A 20,865-nucleotide genomic window follows, 5' to 3' on the forward strand; every position below is an offset into this window, starting at 1 on the left:
ACACGGGGTCTCCACCTTCTCTGCTCCCCTCTGGGCAGATCTCGGGGCATCTGGGCACTGGATTGTCTGCACAGTCTGTGCAGAGGGGGGATGAGCACCGGCTTGCAGTTCCTCTTCTACAAATGTCCGAGGTCTCGTGCTCCTCCCCAGCTTCCTGTAGGTCTCCCAGTTGTGCCGCCTCCCACTTGCCTTCTCCTTCTCCTGTCAGACACAGGACTGACACCCAGAACCCTCTATCTCAGAGATGCTGCTGCTGCTACTGACTCTGCTGTGGGCAGGTGAGTGGGTCAAGGGGAGAAGGGGTGGGCAGGATAGGGGCTACAGCTGACCCTCCTTTCCCCACAGGGTCCCTAGCTAAGGATGGGAGATTCTGGCTACTAGTGCAGGAGTCTGTGATGGTGGAGGAGGGCCTGTGCATCTCCAGTCCCTGCAGCTTCTCCTATCCCTGGGACTCCAGGTCTGACTCTGCCCCAACTCACAGCTACTGGTTCTGGGAAGGGGCAAATCCACACCGGGATGCTCCTGTGACTGCAAACAACCCAGATCTTAAAGTACAGGAGACTCAGAGATGATTCCACTTCCTTGGAGACCCCGGGACCTACAACTGCTCCCTGGACATAAGAGACGCCAGAAGAGTGACAATGAAAGATACTTTTTTTTTGCATGGAGAGAGGAAAGGAAAAACGCAATTACAAATCTAACCTTCTCTCTGTGCGTGGGACAGGTAAGAAGCGGGATCCAGGAATCACCACAGGAGAAGGACATGAGGGTCTCAGGGCAGGGCTGGGATGGGATCTCTCTTCTGGGAAGGGTTGCGGCACAGTGTCTTCAGGACTTAGAGGAGGAGCTGGACCAAAGCCTGAGTCTTCACTCATGGCCACACCTCGGACTCTCCCTCCTTATCACTATGTCTCCCCATCTCCTCACCAGCCCTGACCTACACACCCGACATCCTCATTCCGGGGACCCTGGAGTCTGGCTGCCCCAGGAACCAGACCTGCTCTGTGCCCTGGGCCTGTGAGCAGGGCACACCCCCCATCTTCTTCTGGACATCAGATGGCCTCACCTCCCTGGGCCTCAGGACCCGCCTCTGCTCAGTTCTCACCCTCACCTCACAGCCCCAGCACCTTGGCATCAACCTCACCTGTCAGGTGAACTTCCCTGAAGCTGGTGCGACCTTAGAAAGGACCATCCAGCCCAACATCACCTGTGAGTGTTGGGCCAGGATGCTTCGGTCCCTGAGAGTGTGGGGGGTAGGAGGACCAGACTGCGGAAGCTTGGTGTTTTTGTCCCGGTGGTCTGGCTGAGTAGGGGACCTAAAAGGACACAAGATCTGTACCTACACCATTTATTTGGCTCCTGGGGGTAGGGTGGATGCCTACACATATCACCTGACCCTCTCCACTGAAGGGGGAAACCCCCTCGTCTCAGCCTAGGTGCTCCAGAGAACCCAGCAATCGGTGTCTGCCTAGAGGATGACACAAGTAGGAAGGAGTCTCCACCCAGAGGTATTGACTGGGGTAGGGTCTCTTCCAGGTCCGGTCAGAGCTGCACTTTCTGAGCTCAGATGGTGGGGCTGAGGTGGGGGGCAGGGGTTAGACACAAGAAGCCCCTGTCAAGCCTCCTCCCCCAATGTCCTCCAACATCCATCTTGCCCACATGACTCACAACTTACTCCCTGCCTATCCTAAATGTGCTCTATATCTTCCTCTAGTCACTGAAGGCCTTGGGGGAAATTTCTTTGTGGACTTTATTTTTTACAGCAGTTTAAGATTCACAGCAAAATTGAGAGGAAGTTGGAGAGATTCCCCATTTACCTGTTGCACTTACCCACACATGCACTGCCTCCCCACTATCAACATCGCCCACCAGAGGGGACATTTGTTACAACCCATGAATCTACATTGACATGTCATTGTCACCCAAAGTCCGTAGTTGACATTAGGGTTCGCTCTTGGTCTTGTACATTGTATGTGCAGCAACAGTGGACAAATATGTAATGACGTGTATCCATCATTATAGTATCACAGAGTAGTTTCGTTGTCTCGAAAATCTCTTTTGGCTCTTTTTGGACTGTCAATCTCCATCCTCACCCTGACCTCTCTCTGGAGCCTAGCTCCCCCCACTGCTCTGTTCTCGTGGGTAATGGCATCTGGTACCCTCACTGGACAGTGAATCCCCTTGTGGCTTTCTCAGTGGTGCCCATCAAACTGCTGACAGTTGATGCCCAGAGATACATCCCTCACCCTAGATGTCGGGTTCCCAGGATGCGTGGCCAGGCAGGGCCAGGAGAGCTGTCTAGGTCTGACATGAAGTTCTGAAACTCTCAGGTTCCACCCCCTTCTGGAGGCATGAAAGACCACCTTTGACCCTCATGGTCAGGGTCAGTGGAGGACAGGAGAGGAGATTCAGGCACCCTCCCCAGAAGGAAGGAAAGACAAAGCTATTCAGCATCCCATAGGGCTCTCTGGATTGTGTTTCTCTTTCTCTCCGGAATGCCCACAGAGCCCAGAGCCTCACTCTCCTGCTGTGGGTAGGTTTTGGGTTTGTTGCAGAGAGACCCTGGATGGAGAAGACCCTGAGTCCTGGAAGAGATGGAGTTTGTTGGACAGGAGTGCTGGTGCTGGATAGGAGGTGTCACATGGACCATGCCATTCTGGAGAAGGGTGAGGTCCTATGATGGGTGGAAGGACCCAGAGGCTGAACCCTGGATAAGAGGGGAAGGGTGTCCTTCTCTATATGCTGAAGAGGAGAAGACACGTGCCTGCTCATCAAGATTGGAGTTCACCCCAAGTGTCTCTTGTCTGCCGGTGAACCAGGGACCAGGGCAGGAGTGACTCAGCGGGCCATCAGGGGAGCTGGTGTCACTGCACTGCTCGCTCTCTGTGTCTGCCTCATCTTCTTCATGTGAGCTGGGTTGGGAGTGGGCCAAGAGTTGGAGAAGAGGGACCTGGAGGGGTTGTGAGAGGCTGGAGCAAGGGTGGAGTTATGGTGGTGGCGAGAATCCAGCTGGTAGCCCCTGAGCCAGCATGAGTGTTTTCCCAGCCCTGCTTCTAGGCATCCTGGAGTGTGAGTACCTTGTTACGGAGTCTTGTTATGAAGCCTCCCAGGATCACGCCATCCTCGACCTGCCTTAGTCACTCACTCCAGATTCAAAAGAGTGACCCTGTATCAGAGATCCTGGTGTCTCCCATCAGAGTGAAGACCTACAGGAAGAGAGCAGTCAGGACAGCAGTGGGCGTGGATGACATACACTCTGCCATCGGACCAGCTTCCTCGGTGAGTGATGTGGGCGTCCTGGCATGTAGTCTGCCCACCACATCTCCCCAGGGTGGCCCACAGTCCCAGGGTAACAATGATGAATCTGGTGTCAGAAGTTAGGTTCTAGGTACATTTGGAAGGTGGAGCCAACAGGATTTGTTAGTGGAGTGATAGAGTACATGTGGAACGTGATCAAAGATAGCTCACTGCCTCTACGTCATAGGTGTCACAGATGCCAAAGTGGACTCCATAGATGTCAACAGAAGTTATAGATATCCATAGATGTTACAGATGTCATCGATGTCAATAGATGTGATAGATGTCCATAGATAGAAAAGATGACTCCATAGATGTCATAGATTTCATAAATGTTAATAGAAGTCACAGACGTACATATACACCAAAGATAGCTCCTTAGATGTCTATGGTTAGCCACAGATAGCCATAGATGTCTATAAATGTCTATAGATACCAAAGAGGACTCCAATGTGGTTGCCTTGAGCAACTTAAAGAATTGAATTGCCAATTCCTGAAATTTCCAGTTCTGCAGGAGGAGTATACTTTCAAGAGGGCACCAAACTTTATTTTGGTTACTGTAAGTTTGAGGTACCTCTGAGACATTCAAGTGAAGATGACAAGTAGTTGGCAAAGTTTGGAGGTTCAGAGAGGGGTCCGGGGGGCCACATAGAGATTTGGTGTCATCCACATCAAGGTCTGATAGTGGATGAAAAGACAAAGAAGAGAAGAGTACCACAAAGAGAGCCCTGGGACCCTCCAGCATTTAAATTCAGGAAAATAAGGTGGAAACAGCAAGAAGACCACTGAGGAAGAATAAATGACCAGGAGAGTGTAGGGTTGGGTCCTGGTGGCCAAGGGGAGCTGGAGCTTCAGAGGACAGAGGACTCATTTGTTTCAAATGCTAATAAGTCCAGTAGAATAAGGTCTGAGAAATGACCATTTAAATTTAGCTAAGTAGTATCACATCTGTTCTTGACAAAAGCAGATCTGGTAGCCTGGTGGAGGCAGATATCCTGATTGGAGTGACGTCAAGACAGAATGGGAGGAGAGGAAGTGGAAAGACTCTTGAGAAATATTGCAGTAAATCTAGATCTGAGAAATTAGTCTGCAGCAGAAAATGGTTGTACTCTTAAATCCCTTGGAACCTCCTGGGTGATAGCACTGATTTTGTTTTAATGAGGTGACTCTTGGTGGGCTCTTGGATGGGGATTTTAATCACTGACCCCTTTCTCCAGAGATGAGAGAGGGGCTGGGAATGCAGTCAATAATTGATCATGCCTATGTGGGGAAGCCTCCATGAAAATCCCAAAGGCATGGGGTTCAGGGAGCTTCCAAGTTGGTGAACACGTGGAGGTGCTGGTAGAGTAGTGCACTCAGAGAGAACATGCAAGCTCCTTGCCCCTTTCCACCTACCTTCCCCTATGCATCTCTTCCATCTGGATGTTCATCTGTATCCTTTATCATTCCCTTTTATAATAAGCTGGTACACAGTAGGTAAACTGTTTTCCTGATTTCTCTGAGCCACTCTAGCAAATTAATTAAACCCAAGGAGTTGGGCATGGGAACCGCCAATTTGTATTCAGTTGGTCAGAAGCACACGTGACAACCTTGACTTGAGATGGGTATTTCAAGGATGGGCGGCTATTGTGGGACCGAGCCCTTAACCTGTGGATTCCTATGCTCTTTCCAAGTAAAGAGTGTCAGAATTGAGTTCAATTGTAGGACACGCACCTGGTGTCACAGAGAATTGCTTGTTGTGGGGAAAAATACCCCCACACATCTGGTGTTAGAAGAGTTGTGAGTGTGATAGTAGTGTGAGAGTAAAGGAGACACACACAGGAGGAGAAGTAGATTTTAATAGCACTTTCCTGTAATCCAGTGTCCGGCACATAGGAGACCTCAGAGAGACCATGATCAGTAGCTGTGTGACCTTGGGAAGTACCTAACCTCTCTGAGACTGAGCTTCTTTCTCTGTAAAATAATAGTATTTTCCACATAGGTCTATGTGAGTGTTCAGTAGTATTGGAAAGAAACCAATAAGTGCTATATTTGTTGGATAATTGAATAAATGGGAACTTAAGAAACGTTTGATGAAAGCATGAACCAATGTTGCATCAGAATCAATTCACTTCATGGACCCTCTCTGCCTTCTCCCTCCCCCCCACCGCTGTTCTTATCTGACCCCCTTCTTTGCTCTCCATGCAGAAGCACCAGAAGGAATCCAAGTTAGTCAGGCTGCTGACCCCACAAGCTCTGCAGGGAACACCTGAGCCTTGGAGATGGAGAAAGACATGCATTAAGCCTCCCTCAGCTTTGACAGGGTGAATCCTCAGGAGAGCACCTACAGGACCCAGGGAAGAACCAACCAGTGCATCAGTCTCAGCTGGAGTGTCCATATCCTCTACAGGAAAGGGGACCCAAATGTTGATTCTTGGAGACTTAACATTATCATAGGCAATGGGTGTATAAACTATTGTACATGAGCTTCTTGCGGTACTGGAAATATATTCAGCTTTGCAATCAGAGAGGTGTGGGATCAAATCCATGCTCTTTTATTTATTAAGAGTACGACATCAAGCAAGCCACCTTGCCATTTCATGTCTCGCTTTCCTGCTCTGTGAAATGGGTGTAAGAAGTCCTACCTCACAGTGTTGCTGTGAGGATTGAATAAAAGCACATGTGGAAAATACCCAGCAGAAGTCCTGGTACAATGTGAGAGTTGGTGTATCATGGTTCCTTCTCCCTTGAACAGAAAGGCCTTAGTGGCATTTCACCCAGAGGCTGGGTGTGCTCTGTCCCAGACACCACATCGGCAACATGTCAGTTCACTCTTTACTCAAACCCCTCCTGTGGACCTCTGCATTGACTTGGCCTCCAGCATCATCTCTCTCCACTCCCGAATCTCTCCTTTCCATCCTGCCTGCCTCCTACTAGTCCTGTTCTAGGAAAAATCAGACATTAATCTTTAGAAATTTCCTAAAACTCAGAGCCGACCATACTCAAAATACCTCTGTATCTCCTCAACCAAAAAGAATAATTTACAAGCTTCTCAATCTGACATTCTAAGTCAGGGATCAGGAAACTTTTTTTGTAAAGGGACAAATACCAAATATTTTAGGCTTTGCAAGCTGTATGGTCTCTGTTGCAACTATTCAACTCCATGTTTATAGCACAAAAGCAGCCACAGACAATGTGAAAATGAATTAAAGTGGCTGTGTTCCAACAAAATTTTATTTACAAAAGCAGGCAGCCCATGGGTTGTGGTTTTCTTACCTCTATTCTGGGTTGCTCTTCTTCTCACCCTGTCTACTTGTCCATCACCATATCCTAACCCATCAATCCCTCAAGTCATTCTCTAAGTGCCCCAATTCTGATGCAGTCCTCACTGCCTTTGTGCATCCACGTCCCTCTTCCAGGAAGGCCCATCACCGTGTTCTTATCTGGCTAACACCTTCTTATCCTTCAAAATGAGCTCAGAAATGTGTCTGGATTGAGAAGGCAGAGGGAAGCAGGAGCTCATAATCTTCCTTCTAAAAAACATAATATTTTAATTTTAATAAATATCAGTTTAAACCAAAATAGTCCAAACTTGGCCAACAGCACCAAACCCATGACAGAGATAAAGCATTATGTCATAAGTTCATAAAGTGATTCTTAAATCAAAAAATGGAAGATTCTGGTGTGGTGTAAAAAGTACTGATACCTAACCCCGCCTTCCCCTGCCTTACGTCCAAGGAGAGATGAGTCAGACTTCTGCTTATGATAATGTCAGGGTGGGTCATACGGGTCAACCCGTTTGTTGAAAACATTAAAAATTGACGGTTAGACTTACAATTCAGACAATATGGCATCAACCCATTGTTCCCTTCTTCTCTCCTCTATTCACAGCTATAAACCATGTAAATGGTGCAAGAAACAACCAAAGGAAAATTCTGGAAGGTGGTAAGAAGAAGACCAGCTGGTTTAGGACCCCAGGACTGGAGGAACAATACAGAGCAGGGCATCTCGGTCCCCCACCCAACAGAGTAAGGGCGCTCAGACTCACCGTTTCCCAAATCATGACTGAGAAACAGAAGGCATCCAGGAAGGCTCATCTCTCTCCTGGATGGAAGGGGAGCCCCTCTGACCATATCAGGTGAGTCCAACACCACCTGCAAGGGGGATGGAGTAGAAATAAGTGTGCAGGAGGAACTTACCTTCCCCATCAGGCCTGAGACTCTCCTCTCCTGCCCTGAGGCACTGGGGCAGGTGGACAGAATGGGAGAAAGGGACCCAGGCGTAGTGTCTGATATTCCTTCACATTTGACAAATTTTCTCCTTTGTCAAATGTGAAGACTAGACTCCTCACTTTCAGAGTTTTTGTTTTGTTTTGGTAAGGCTGCTATGAAGCACGCTATTTAAAGGAGCAGTGCAGAGGCCAGTAAACAGAGAGCCTTAGTGAGAACATCCCCCCACCCTGGCGCTCAGACAGGTGGGGCAGAGACAGCGTCCCCAGAAGGGACGATGCTTGAGAGTGAACAGGGGAGGTGGAAGAAGGAACAGAGAGAAACAAGCACCACCCACACCTGACTGTCTGCTCCTCCCCTGGCTCCATCCATCCCCACCCCTTTGTCCTCCTGGCCTCAAACTGGGACCCTAAGCCTCAGTTCAGGCCCTTCTGCTGAGCTGAGAGGTACCAGATCTTCAATCTTGACACTGTTTCAGCATCACGGACAACACCAGCTCCCCTGCCTGAGTCTCCCCAGGGGCCAGAGTGCCTCCTGGTGGATGGAGCCTTCTGGGGGGCCAATCATTTTACCAGCCCCCGGTGCAGAGTGGGAGGAGCATGGGGAAAGGTCTGGTGACATCCTCTGTCAGTGACGCTGGTCAGGGGTGTCCGGGACTTTCCTGGTTGTGCCGTCAGCCTCAGACTTTTGTTCTTAGTCCCCTCAGGTGTTAAAGGGGTTCCATGTTGTCCTGTGGTGAGAATGGTTTATCCAGGAACGTCCCCAGTAATTAGATGGAATAACGAAGCCAGTCTCGGGGCATCACTGATAAGAAAGGATTAATCAGTCAAAGACGGGGTCCTTAGGGTATTTTACAGCTATTGCAAGACCTTGGGAGAAATAAACATTACGTTTAATTCTGGACCTGTCCCCCACCCACCCTGAGCCCCGCCCATCCCTGCAGGACGGCTTTCTGTCTTTCTCTATGTGAGCTGATTTTCACTCTTTCACTCTGGGACAGGTTTTTCCTCTTTCTATGTTTTCTCACATTTCCGTCTGAGCCTTCTGGTCTCTCACTAGGTGGTCTCAACCACTCCTGGGCTCCCACCCCAGCTCTGCCCAGACACTTCCTGCGGTTACTCACCCAGGCTGCCCTGAGCCCCAGAGTCATGAAGCAGCAGGAAGTCTGGGTCCTGATAGGTCTGGAAACAAGATCTTCACCCCCTCCCCACATTCCCCTAAGTGTGCCCCTCTGTGGGTCCTCACCCTGCTCAGGAGTGCCCACTGGAGCTAGCTTCCTCCTCCCCTAGAGCCTCTCCAGGATCTACCACATCAGGCAATCAGAGTCCTCCCCAGGTAACCCCTTATCTGAGTCCCCCAAACACCAGAACATTGTTCACCAGCTGGTCACCCCCAGAGACAGCATTCTACAGGACTCTGAACTCACTCCTGTTTTTCCTGGTGGGTTTGGGGGCCTCTAGAAAATGAAGGATGAGAAAAACTTGAGCTTCTTTCCCCCTCCAGACTGGGAAAGGTCTTGGAGATGGGAGCCCGAAAAATAGGGCCAGACATGAGAACACCAGGATCAGTGTCTCCCAGACTTGTCTCCCACCCCCAACCCACCTCTGCACAGTAGGCAAGCACCTTGCTGAGTTGGCCCTGCCCCTACACAGAAAAACAAACAAAGAAACTTGTTCATATCTCACTTCTAGGCTCCCAAACTGTTCCCTATAGTTGCGAGTGAGCAGATACGGGGAAAGGAAAGACATATATATATAATTTTCTTTACAAAATTAAAGCAATACTTTATGCAAGATTTTGCTACTTATGTATTTACCTGTATGTAGATTTGGGAAGCCTGTCATTTGTCACATATCCATCACCTACTATGTAATTTATCATCACTGCGTGCAAAGCAAGTCTACAGCGTTTGAGAGACATACATTCTTGCCTCCAAGGACCCACTTTCTATAGTTGGATCTTAAATACACAGTTAAGGAGACTCATGTTCTCACCTGCTCTCTGCCCACCTCCAATCTGTTCCCCACAGAGAAGCCAGAGTGGATTCTAAAAACCCAATGGTGTCCCTTTTCTGCTTCTAACCCTCCAGGGGCTCCCAATTGCCCAAATGGAAATGGCCAAAATCCTTTAAGATGAGCCCAAGGTGTTATATCACCTGTCTTATTTGGCCCAGGGGGCTCTGTTTTTAATCCCTAGAACACACCACAAACCAAAAAGCCAACACATGGACAGAGGGACACACAAGTTTGTTCATTTATGCTGTCAAAGGATAACTCTTTTAAAAGGTACTCTCATGACTGTCATATAGATATAAAGTGAACATGTGTTAAAGATTTTTTATTGTGGAAAAAAACACATAACATGAGATCTACCCTCTTCAGCAATTATTAAGTGTACAGTAGTGTTAACCATAGGCACTGTGTTATACAGCAGATCTCTAGAACTGTTTCCCCTTCCGTGACTGAAATTTTTACCCATTGAACGGGAAACCCCATTCTATTTAACTCACTCATGGGAGAACCAGGCAGAAATGGAAGAAGTGCATATTTATGTGGAGTAAAGTGATGTTGACATGAATTAATGAATGTATGTGAAACTGGCTTGGTGGGAGGATTCAAGTGACCCCCAGTGGACAGAATGTGAATGTCTCTGGACATGAACTATTTGCATTGCTATGAATTATCTGCAAATTATAGCACTGTAAAATAGTTCAAAGGCAGTGAAATGCTAGAATCAGATAACTCGGGAGGGGTGTGCTCTAAAGAATGTACAGTTTTCCATGGGAGACAGCCAGTCATCTCATTTTGCTTTGTCGGGGGAAGAGGGAGAATCTCCCTCTGCCCTTTTCCTTAAGGTTCTTCTGGCTGGCCAAATAATCAACAAGACAGGTTAGCAGGAGAAAATAATACCAAGTTTAATAACATGTATACATGGGAGAAAGCAGGGACACTGCGTTTCTCAACACAATAGCAGAAATTCTCGTCTTAAATATCATTTTCAGCCAATGACAAAGGAGGATTTTGGGGGTGGGGGAGTCAGTTACAGGAGATTACCACTAAAGCACAGTAAACAAGAGTAAGGTTTATTATACAGCCCCAAGGCCTCATCTTCCACATTGATAAGTTACTAGAAATGAGCTCACCCCCCCTTTATCTCAATACAGAGAGGGAGATACCTTTACAAATGGAGACTTCCCTTGTAAATGATTGTCTGACAACTCTTCGCAGGGCCATCCAAAGAATGTGGCCAGAGAGACAGGACTCCCGATAAGATGGGCTTGTTGGTGCCTTTTCTATTGTAACCTCTATCCTAAATTATCTTTTATAGCAGTCATGATAATAACCCCTTCCTAAAACAGATTTTTTGGTTTTAAATTCTTTAGGCAGTTTGGGAGGGGAAACTCAAATATTTTTCCTGAGCTCTCTGAGTCCTTATTGTCTTCAGCTCGAAATAATCCGCATACTAGAGTGGTGCTTCCTGGGGCAGCTTGCCCTGAGCACCATCAACTTCTTCTAAATCCCCTTACAATTCTTAAAGCAAATATTTATTGATCTCCTAATACATGCCAAGCATTTTTCTAGGCAGAGTGGATTCAGCAGTAAACGGAAGGGATACAAGATCCTTTGTGAAGCTTACATTTCAATAGCGGGAGAGACAGGCAAAGAATAATTAAGTAGATTATATATATTATATTGACTAGTGATGAGAGGATTGGAGAAAAAAGAAACAGGAAAGATATATAGGGAACAGGGGATGGACTATACTCTTCAGTATGTTGTCCATAGACGTTATCATTGAGAAACTGACATTAGAGTATGCTTACATATACACACACACAATAGGGACTTACACAGACACAGACACAGTTCAGACACGCACACACAGATACCATAGACACACATATAGACCCACACACAGACACATACACACTTCAAATATACATACAGATACACACATCTCAGACACACACAGAAACCACAAACACAGACACACACACATATACACAGACCAAAGAAACAGACACACACACCACATACACAAACATAGAGACCAAAGACACAAACACACACACATATATGCAGGCACACACATCACAGATATACAAACACCACAGACACACTCACAGACTGGGAAAGTGCATGTTTATATGGAGTAAAGGAATGTTGTAAAGACTGTGGCTCCCTGGGAAGACTGGGTCCCTGGTTCTCAGGCCAACTAGACCCAACCTCCCAGCAGGAGAGAAAGGTCAGAGATGCCCTGTGACTCTGGGCCACTTTCTGCAGTTTGGGTGACCTTCTCATTCTCAGAATCCTCCTCCCTCCTCACTGACATCACCATCCACCTGTCCCTTCTGCCCACGGTCCAGCAGACCCTGCGGCCTCACCACCCTGGTTGCTGACCCATGCCTAGAGCAGCAGTTGTTTCCACACTCAGAGTGACCACCAGGGAATGGACAGGAAGGTGGGATCGTCTCTCATCCTTTGGAAAGGCTGAGACATGAAGCTGGGACAGGTGAGAAGGGAAGTGGATTCACCTCAGAGGAGCGGGGAGCAGCTAAGCCGGGTCAAAGAAGAGTGGGCTCTGGGGTCACAGCCAGTGTGGGAGGCCCAGGTGCTAAGTGGCTTCTGTCCCTGGAGCTCCCCCTTGGTCCTGCTGTGAGGATCCCATGGGGGTGTGAGTGGAGTTCGTGGGGCATGCTGGGAGCCCTCAGAGGTGTCTGGAAAGTTCTTCATCCTAGCTCCGATGGGACATCCCTTTGGATACTCAACCTCCTGCCCAAACCCTAGCCTCCCAGAGGAAGCTCTTGAGATGTCTTCCTAGAAACTTGTATGTTGATGAAGGGACCTGGGCAGGAGGGAACCAGGGTTCCCTGCATGTGACATCAAGGAGCAATGTTAGCTGCAGAGTTCATCAGGTGGCTCAGTTACCACCCCCTTCCCCAGAAGAGGAGGAGGAGCAGGAGCTGTGTTGGAGGAGATCAGACTCAGATTTCCTTGGACCCTGGAGCTGAGAGGATGAGGAGCTGACTAGGGCAAAGGCACTGGCCGGGGGCTGCAGGGGGAGCTGCAGGGGCTCCCTGTCTGCTCACACCTGCGTCCTTGGCTCTGGTCCTGCTCTCTGGAGGATGAACTTACCTCCCAGACCTTCCACTTCCCAGTGCACCTGTCCCATCCTCCAGGCACATCTTCACTCCCTTCTGGGGCTCCCATGGCCTCGTCATCCCTGCTGGGTCAGCCCTGACCACACCAGGCTGTGAGTGTGTCTCTGCTCCCCACTCCTGGCCCTGGCTGCTGCTCCTCCAGGGTCAGCCTCACCTCAGCCCTGCCCCCCAGGACACTACACTCAACAGATGGGTGACAGGTGCCCAGGGTGCAGGAGCAGTGACAGGCTCAGCCAGCTGAGGGACCAGCCCCAGCAGAGGACCACGGACCCTGTCTTGTCCTGGGGAGAGGAGGGGAAGTGTGGCCGGGGTAAAGTAAGGGCCCTGCAGAGTTCAGAGCTGGTGCACAGAGGAGCAGCAGAGGTTTCCTCTGGTTACCAAACCTTTCCCTTCCCTTTTATTCTTCCATCCCCAGAGCGGCCCCATCCTACAGACTAGCCACTGGACACAGTGGCCTGAGTCCACTGTGGGCCAGACCAGGCTTTTTCAGAGCACTTTACTTGCATGAACACGTTTATCTTTTTGGTGACACAATGTATTAGTTTGCTCGGGATGACATAACAAGATACCACCTACTGGGTGACTTAAATCACAGAAATTCACTTTCTCACAATTCTGGAGGCTGGAAGGAGGAGATCAATGTGTTGGCAGGACCGGTTCCTTCTGTGGCCTCTCTCGTTGGCTTGTAGATGGCCCCTTCCCCTCCCCCGTCTTCACTTGATCTTCCCTCTGTGCACATCTGTGTCCTGATGTCCTCTTCTTATAAGGACACCAGTCCTATTAGATTAGTGCCCACCTTAATGACTTCAGTTAATTTAATTACTTCTTTGAAACTCCTATCTCCAAAGACAGTCACATTTGGAGATACTGGGGGTTAGGGCTTCAACATATGAGTTTTGGGGGTGACACAATTCAGCCTATAACACCCCATGAGCATAGGCATCTGACTATCCACGGAGTGGTTAAGCACCTTCCCAAGGTGGCACAGTGAGCATTAGGGAGCCAGACTTGAGCCTGGGGCCATCTGGCTGCAGAGCCCGAGCCCTGACCCCTCACTGGAGGCCTCAGGTGAGGAAGCTCCAGGCAGTGCTGACCACCAGGAGCTTCTTGCTGAGGGCGGGACTCAGAATGACCACTGAGGAATGGGCAGGGCCAGGCCCTTGACCTGCAGGACTGCCCCCTTCTGTCTTCGTATTGGATTCTCCCACAGACGAGGGCTGAGAATTGGGATCCCTCTAGGCGACAGATGAGGAAACTGAGGCTATGAGGGGAGAAGGGCCAGACTCCTGACTCCAAAGTCAGGGCTTCCTCCCAACATCACACTATGCTGCCATCTTGCTCCAAATGCTCAGCTCTCAGGCCTGGCCTGTGCAGTCAGCACCAGGGATGCCTGGAGCAGGGGCTGTGAGCAGGTCAGGAAGTCCCAGGACCACCCATGGAGGTTACGTCCTCTGACCTCCTCAGAATCCTGATCCCGTCCACTCTGCCATTTCTACCTGCGAGCTCTCCTTCTGGCTGCACAGAGCAATCGGGTTCCTACAAGCCCCTGCCTGTGCTTCCACCATCACACACTGTCCCATCAGGAGCTGGAAGGGCCTGGGGTTTCTCTGCCTCTTCAGGTGTTAGAGCCGTTCTCAAGGACACAGACAAAGTCTCTCCCATTGTCCCCTGTAATTCCACTCCCCTAGAAGGAGTAGATGCTCAAGATGACGTTGACATGTTCATTCCCTCATTAATCACCTCCTCCCTCTCCCAGGAGTGGGGGGCCCTTCCTCATCTTTCTCAGATCAAAGTTCCCCCACCAGCCCCTCCTGAGTCCACACCTGGTGCAACTGACCTTTTGGGGCATCTAGAAGCTCTGATTGGCCAGGCAGTGCCTACTTTCCTGACGTGAACAATGATGCGAGAGGGACAGGCCACAGACAGGGAACCAGGAGCAGTGAGTCGGGTCCTCCTTGTTGTTGTGTGACCCTCATTGGGACCCCATCTGGAAAGTAGAAGTGGTTATTCTCCAATGACCACGCCAGCTCCAACAGCCTGTGTGTGTCAAGTTCCTCTTCTGTGGTCAGGCACCTGTTTGACCTCAGGCTGGGCTTCCTGCTGGGGCTTCCTCTCAGTCCTGTGACCCCAAGGCCCTGTGGCTCTGACCCCAAAGATGCTGCTGCTGCTGCTGCCCCTGCTGTGGGCAGGTGAGTGTGTCCATGAGAAAGGGGGTGGGCAGGGAGGGGACTGTGGCTGACCCTCGTTTCCCTACAGGGTCCCAGGCTCAGGATGGGAGAGTCTGGCTGCAAGTGAAATCAGTGACAGTGCAGGAGGGCCTGTGCGTCCGAGTGCCCTGCAATGTCTCCTACCCTCCATTTGGATACACTCACTCTGACCCAGCTCATGGCTACTGGTTCCGACAATGGGGATATCAATAGCAGGGTACACGCGTGGCCACAAACAACCCAGATGGTGAAGTGCAGGGGGAGACCCAGGGCCAATTCCACCTCCTTGGAGACCCCCGGGTCTATGATTGCTCCCTGGACATCACAGACACCAGGAGGAGGGACTCTGGGACATATGTCTTTAGAGTAGAGAGAGGGTTTTATGTGAAATATGATTACAGAGAGAACTCGCTCTCTATGCATGTGACAGGTAAAGAATGGGGTCAAGGAGAGGACACATGGATGGGTTCAGAGGGCCAGGAGGGGATTCTCTGCATCTCATACTGGGAGTGACCAAGGATGATCCAGAAGGACAGGACACTGAGGACAGCTGGGGAGGATATGGCTGGCCTGAGGCAGAGGTTGCTCTTAGGGTTACGCTTGGGGTCCCCATATCCAGGGCCTGGGTCTCTGTCTCTTTCCTCCTCAGCTCTGACACAGACACCTGACATCCACATTCAGGGGACCCTAGAATCTGGCCACCCCAAGAACATTACTGGTGCAATGCCATGGGCTTGTGAGAGGGGGACGTCCCCCACCTTCTCCTGAATCGGGGCCACCATCACCTCCCGGGGACCCAAGATCCCCCACTCCTCAGTGCTCACCCTCACCCCACGGCCCCAGGACCATGGCACCAACCTCACCTGTCGAGTGACCTTCCCCGGAGCTGACGTGAGCTCGGAGAGGATCATCCGGCTCAACGTGTCCTGTGAGTGCCAGGCCAGGATGGCCGGATCCCTGAGGGCAGTGGGTGTGGGGGAGGGGAAGGGGGTCCTGGCCTGGGGTACTGGGTGCTGGGTCCTGCAAGCTGTTTCTGGGAGGAAGGAAAGAGGACACTCAACTCCACCCCCTCTTATTTCTAAAGTTTCTGGGGAGAAGGGCCAACATCCACCTTCCTGCCACTGAAAAGGGAACAATTATATCTGTCTGTCCAGATGCACCCCAGAACCTGACCATCAGCGTGTTCCAGAAAGAAGGCACAGGTAGGACGCAGCCTCTCCTCTCCCAGAGGTGTGGTGGACGTAGGGTCTGTCTCCTCCCTTCAGAGCAGAGCTGGGGTTCAGAACTCAGAAGGGAGAAAGGCTCAGGCCAGGTGTGGGGACAGTAGATGTGGAAAGTCCCCCACTGGATCATCAGCTTACAAGCTGGCCTTGCCCCACAGCTGAACCTGCCATCAGGGAGTATGAAGGGCCTCTTCCATGTCCAGCGGATGTGCTGTCTCCACACCAGGGACACATCCTTGTCCCAAATCCTGTCCCGTTCTCCTTAGGATCTGGACCCTGCCTACTCCTCCAGCCTCCTTGGATCATTTTAATGCTAGTGTTTAAAGTAGTAAACATAAAACGTGCCTTAGTCTGCTTGGGCTGCCATAACAAAGTACCACAGACTGCGGGGCTTAAACAACAGGAATTTATTTCTTGCAGTTCTGGAGGCTGGAATTCCAAGATCAAGATGCCATCTACTCAGTTCCTCATGAGGGCTCTCTTCCTGGCTTGTAGATGGCCACCTTCTGACTGTGTCCTCACAAGGCTGAGAAAGAGCCAGCCCTCTGGCTTCTCTTCTTATAAGAGCACCAATGTCATCATGAGAGCCCCACTCTCATGACCTTATCTAAGCCTAATCACCTCCCAACAGCTCATCCAGATACCTCCAAATACCACCACACTGGGGGTTAGGGCTTCAACACATGAATTGGGGGAAACTCAATTTAGTCCCTAGCCAAATTTAATTAGAATAAAATAGTATTCAGCATCTTGTATACCTCCCTCTTTGTTATCTTCCCAAGTATAACCTATGGATATACATTTAAAAACACACACACATGTACACATCATACTATACACACTGCTCTATATCTTTATTATTATTTTTAATTATCTTTTCACATGCAGTAATTTTTGATTTACATAGTACAGAGAGTTTCCATAATCCATCATTCATCTTCCCTCATCATTAAAATCTTACATCACCTTGGCACATTTGTCACAACTAAGGAGGTGACATTGGTACATTTCTATGAACTAAACCTGTCTTTTTCAACAACTTAGTCTATCTTAGAGATCCTTCTGTATCAGTACATAGGAAACTTTCTTCATTTTTACTGATGACTCCGTGGTTTTCCAACTGGAAATATATTGTACTATAAAGTAATTAATTGGTCCCCCATTGTTGGAAAACGACGCTGTTTCCAGTCTTCTCCTCAGACAAATAATACTGCACTGAAGAACTTGTGAGAACATTTCCCACATGTGTGCGTGTGTCTGTCAGATATTTCCTAGAGAAGACAGTCCTGGATCAAAGGGTATGTTTGTAATTTCTACAGATGTGACCAAATCCCACTGCATTGAGGTGGTTCTGTTTATACTCCCACCTGCAACGCACCTCCTTCCGTGTTGAACATGTTCATCCTTGCTGATCCTAAGTGAATTCACTGTCATGTTAAGTTGCAGTATCATTTTGTGACTAGGTTGAGTATCTTTCATTATGTTTAAGAGTTGTTTGTTTTTCTTTGTGGATTTTTTCTTGATGGTTTGAAGAAGCTCTTTTCATATTAAGGACATTAGCTGTGTGTTAGTTGAAAGGATTGATTTCCAGTCTATTGATGGCCTTTTGACTTAGCATATGGTGATTTTTCCAGGCAAAAACATGCATTTTTCTTTTGAGTTCATTTAGTGGTGTACTGGTGTTCGATCTCACTGGTTGGCAACAGCCAATTGTGTCCATCTTTTCCCAATCTGGGTTCAGTGACTTCAAATTGGGTGGTTGACGTTGGCCAAGATGGGAGTTGCCAAGGATATTGGCAAATACTACAAATCAGGGCTTTTTTTTTTCTCCCCCAATGAGCTGGTCATTAAACATTTACTAGTAAACCAATGGCTGAGTAAATCAATATTTTCTTTGATGCCTCTGACTTTCCCCACTCTGGTGTAGTGTTTTAAATCTTCCATAATTTCTTCCAGTAGCCTCACATGTAAACACTCACAAACATGCCCATTCACTCAAACTTTACAGAACTATTTGTTTTTCCCTGAGCATGGAGGGTGATTTCACACCTCAGCTATAGTTGCACCTCTTTTACTTTCCTCACATAATGTTCTTCCATTGGCACTACCCTCTAGCCAGCTCCCACCCATTCTCCTGCTCTGCTTAAGCCTCTCCTCCTCCGGGAAGCCCTCCCTGTCCTGACAGTCTCAATGCACTCCCGTCCTCAGGGCTCCCTCAGCCCGATTTGTCCCCATCACAAAACATGTCCTATCGCTCTGTGAGTACCTGCTTTTGGATGTCTCGCCCACAAGACTGTGAGCTCTCAGACACAGCTACATTAGACTGGTCTCAGTGAACCTTTTTTGAAAGAAAAAAAGGCAAGGCTCATAGAAGCAAAACTAGGATCTATGTTGGCACCGATGGCCAAGAAGGAAGGCATGCAGACAAAGGTTGTTCAGGAGAATGCACAATGGCCTCTTGGGAAGGCTGCAGTGCCTGCTCCTAGCCCTGTCCCCTTGAGGCTGAGCCCAGACAATATGAGCCCATCAGGCAGTGGAAGACAAGAAACAGATCTACATGATGCAAGGAAGAGAGAGAAAGAGAGAGAGAGAGCCCCTAATGAGGGCCTGGGCTCAGCTTTCTCTGTCTTGCCAGGACCTGAAGCTCTGGGCAACAGCTCATCTCTTCCAGTCCAGCAGGGCCAGTCCCTGCGCCTGGTCTGTGTTGCCGACAGCAACCCTCCTGCCACCATGAGCTGGACCCGGGGAAGCCTGCCTGTGACCCCCTCCTCACCCTCAAACCCTGGGGTCCTGGAGCTGCCCTGGGTGGAGCTGGGGCACCATGGGAAATACGTCTGCTGAGCTCAGCACCTGTAGGGCTCCCTGGAAGCCTCTCTGAGCATCTTTGTGACCAGTGAGTGGGACACACCTGGGGAAGGAAGCCTGAGTACTCTAGAGGAGAGAGGCTCCTCTGCTCCCCCTCCTCATGATCTTCAGGGATGTCAGCACTTGCTTGTGCTGCTGTCTCAGAGACACTATTTTCCGTTCCTGTGTCTGTGGGAGGACAGAGGGAGAGAGGGCCTCTCAGCCCTGTCCTATGGCTCTCTTTGTCTCCCTAGTCCCAGAGGTCCTGGGCAACGCCACCTCCCTGCCCGTCCAGGACAGCCAGTCCCTGCGCTTGATCTGTGACACTGATGGCAACTACCCTGCCAGGCTGAGCTGGTCCCGGGGAAGCCTGACCCTGTGCCCCTCCCAGGCCTTGGATCCTGGGGTCCTGGAGCTGCCCCGGGTGGTCTTAGGGGACGGAGGAGAATTCACCTGCAGAGCTCAGGACCCTTGGGGCTCCTACCATGTCTCCGTGAACCTAGTTGTGCAGGGTGAGTACAGCAGAACACCTGCGTTCTAGGTGGGGTAGTGACAGGCTCAGGTGTGGACTTTAGGAAACTCACCCCTCCATCATTCTCCTCTTCCTCCCCCAGCTTTCTCTTGTTCCTGGCTCCACATCTCTGGGCAGCAGGGGGGCTCCTGGCCTCTAGTCCTCACCCTGCTCAGGGGGTCCCTAATGGGGGCTGCCTTTCTTCTCACCTACGGCCTCACCTGGATCTACTACACCAGGTGAGAAGCCCTTCTCAAGATGTCCTACATTTGGAGACACCTTGGATGGCTTCACCCATCTTGTCCTCTCCAGAACACACCCTCTACAGGACCGATCTCTCATTTCAGAACTGTGTTTCCCCCACAGGGTCAGAGCCTCCCAAGAGGATAGGGCTGAAAGGTGTGACTGAGCCCCTTCCTCCTGGTGGTGCTGAGGTCTGGGCTCCAGATCTCTGACAGGTGGATGAGGGTCCATCAGACCACTGTGTCTGAGACCCTCCCTGGCACAGCTCTGTGGAGATAGGAAGTGCTGCATGAGGTGGCCCTGCCTCCTCTCCAGAAATGACCCTTCACCTCTGGCATCCAGGACTCTCCCTGATGGTTCTACACGAATGGTTGGAGGACATGTGAGGAGATAGATATTTTCTATTATTAATTTGAGTTACAGTTCATGTAATATGTTGCTTCTGCATGCTTAACTTAATGTGGTTTTGGTAAGCACATAATTCAACCCCCTATTATATTGTTATAAACCCTATAATATATTATTTTTTTTAGAACAGTACATTTTAAAGAGAGTTTTTAAGTAGAAAAATAAACTCTTGTATATTGATCCACATATTAACCATTTCAATGGCTCTTCATTCCTTTGTACACATTCCAGTGTCTGTATTGTATCATTTTCCTCCTGCCTGAAGATCTTTTCGTATATTTTTTATAGTGCAGGTGCACTGGGGTGAATTCCCTCTGCTGTTGTTGGTCAGAGAAATGTTCATTTACATTAATTTTGGAAAGATATGTTTATTGGGTCAAGAATTCTAGGTTAACATTTTTCCCGTTTCAGTTCTTCAAATTCTTTGACCTGCATAGTTTCTTATAAGAATTCTGCTGTAATTTTCATCTCCGTTTTTAGTTTGTCTTTTGCTTCGCTGGTTTGAATATTTTCTCTTTTTCCCTAGGTTTAAATGATTTGATTACTATATGCGTTGGTGTGGGAGGGGAGTGTGTGTGTGTGTGTGTGTGTGTGTGTGTGTGTGTGTGTGTGTGTGTTCCCACAGCTCCTCCCAGGCCCTCTGTTCCCCCTTAGTGAACAAGTCCACCCGCGGGGCTGACTCAGCTGCCATCTCTCCCACCTTCTTCCCACCCAACCCAGCACGTTTGCCCTGCTCTGGGCGAGGGCACCTCACCCTGTTAGT

At 49.4% G+C, this 20,865-nt stretch overlaps 2 pseudogenes; both read left to right on the top strand.

Annotated features, from left to right (window-relative positions):
- The first annotated feature begins 244 nt into the window (after positions 1-244).
- Positions 245-11,904, top strand: LOC131397654 (myeloid cell surface antigen CD33-like; annotated as a pseudogene).
- Positions 11,905-14,821: 2,917 nt separating this feature from the next.
- Positions 14,822-19,860, top strand: LOC131397655 (sialic acid-binding Ig-like lectin 14; annotated as a pseudogene).
- Positions 19,861-20,865: the final 1,005 nt, after the last annotated feature.

This window comes from Diceros bicornis, chromosome 34 (genome assembly GCF_020826845.1).
Source record: "Diceros bicornis minor isolate mBicDic1 chromosome 34, mDicBic1.mat.cur, whole genome shotgun sequence".
Classification (NCBI taxonomy): Eukaryota; Metazoa; Chordata; class Mammalia; order Perissodactyla; family Rhinocerotidae; genus Diceros; species Diceros bicornis.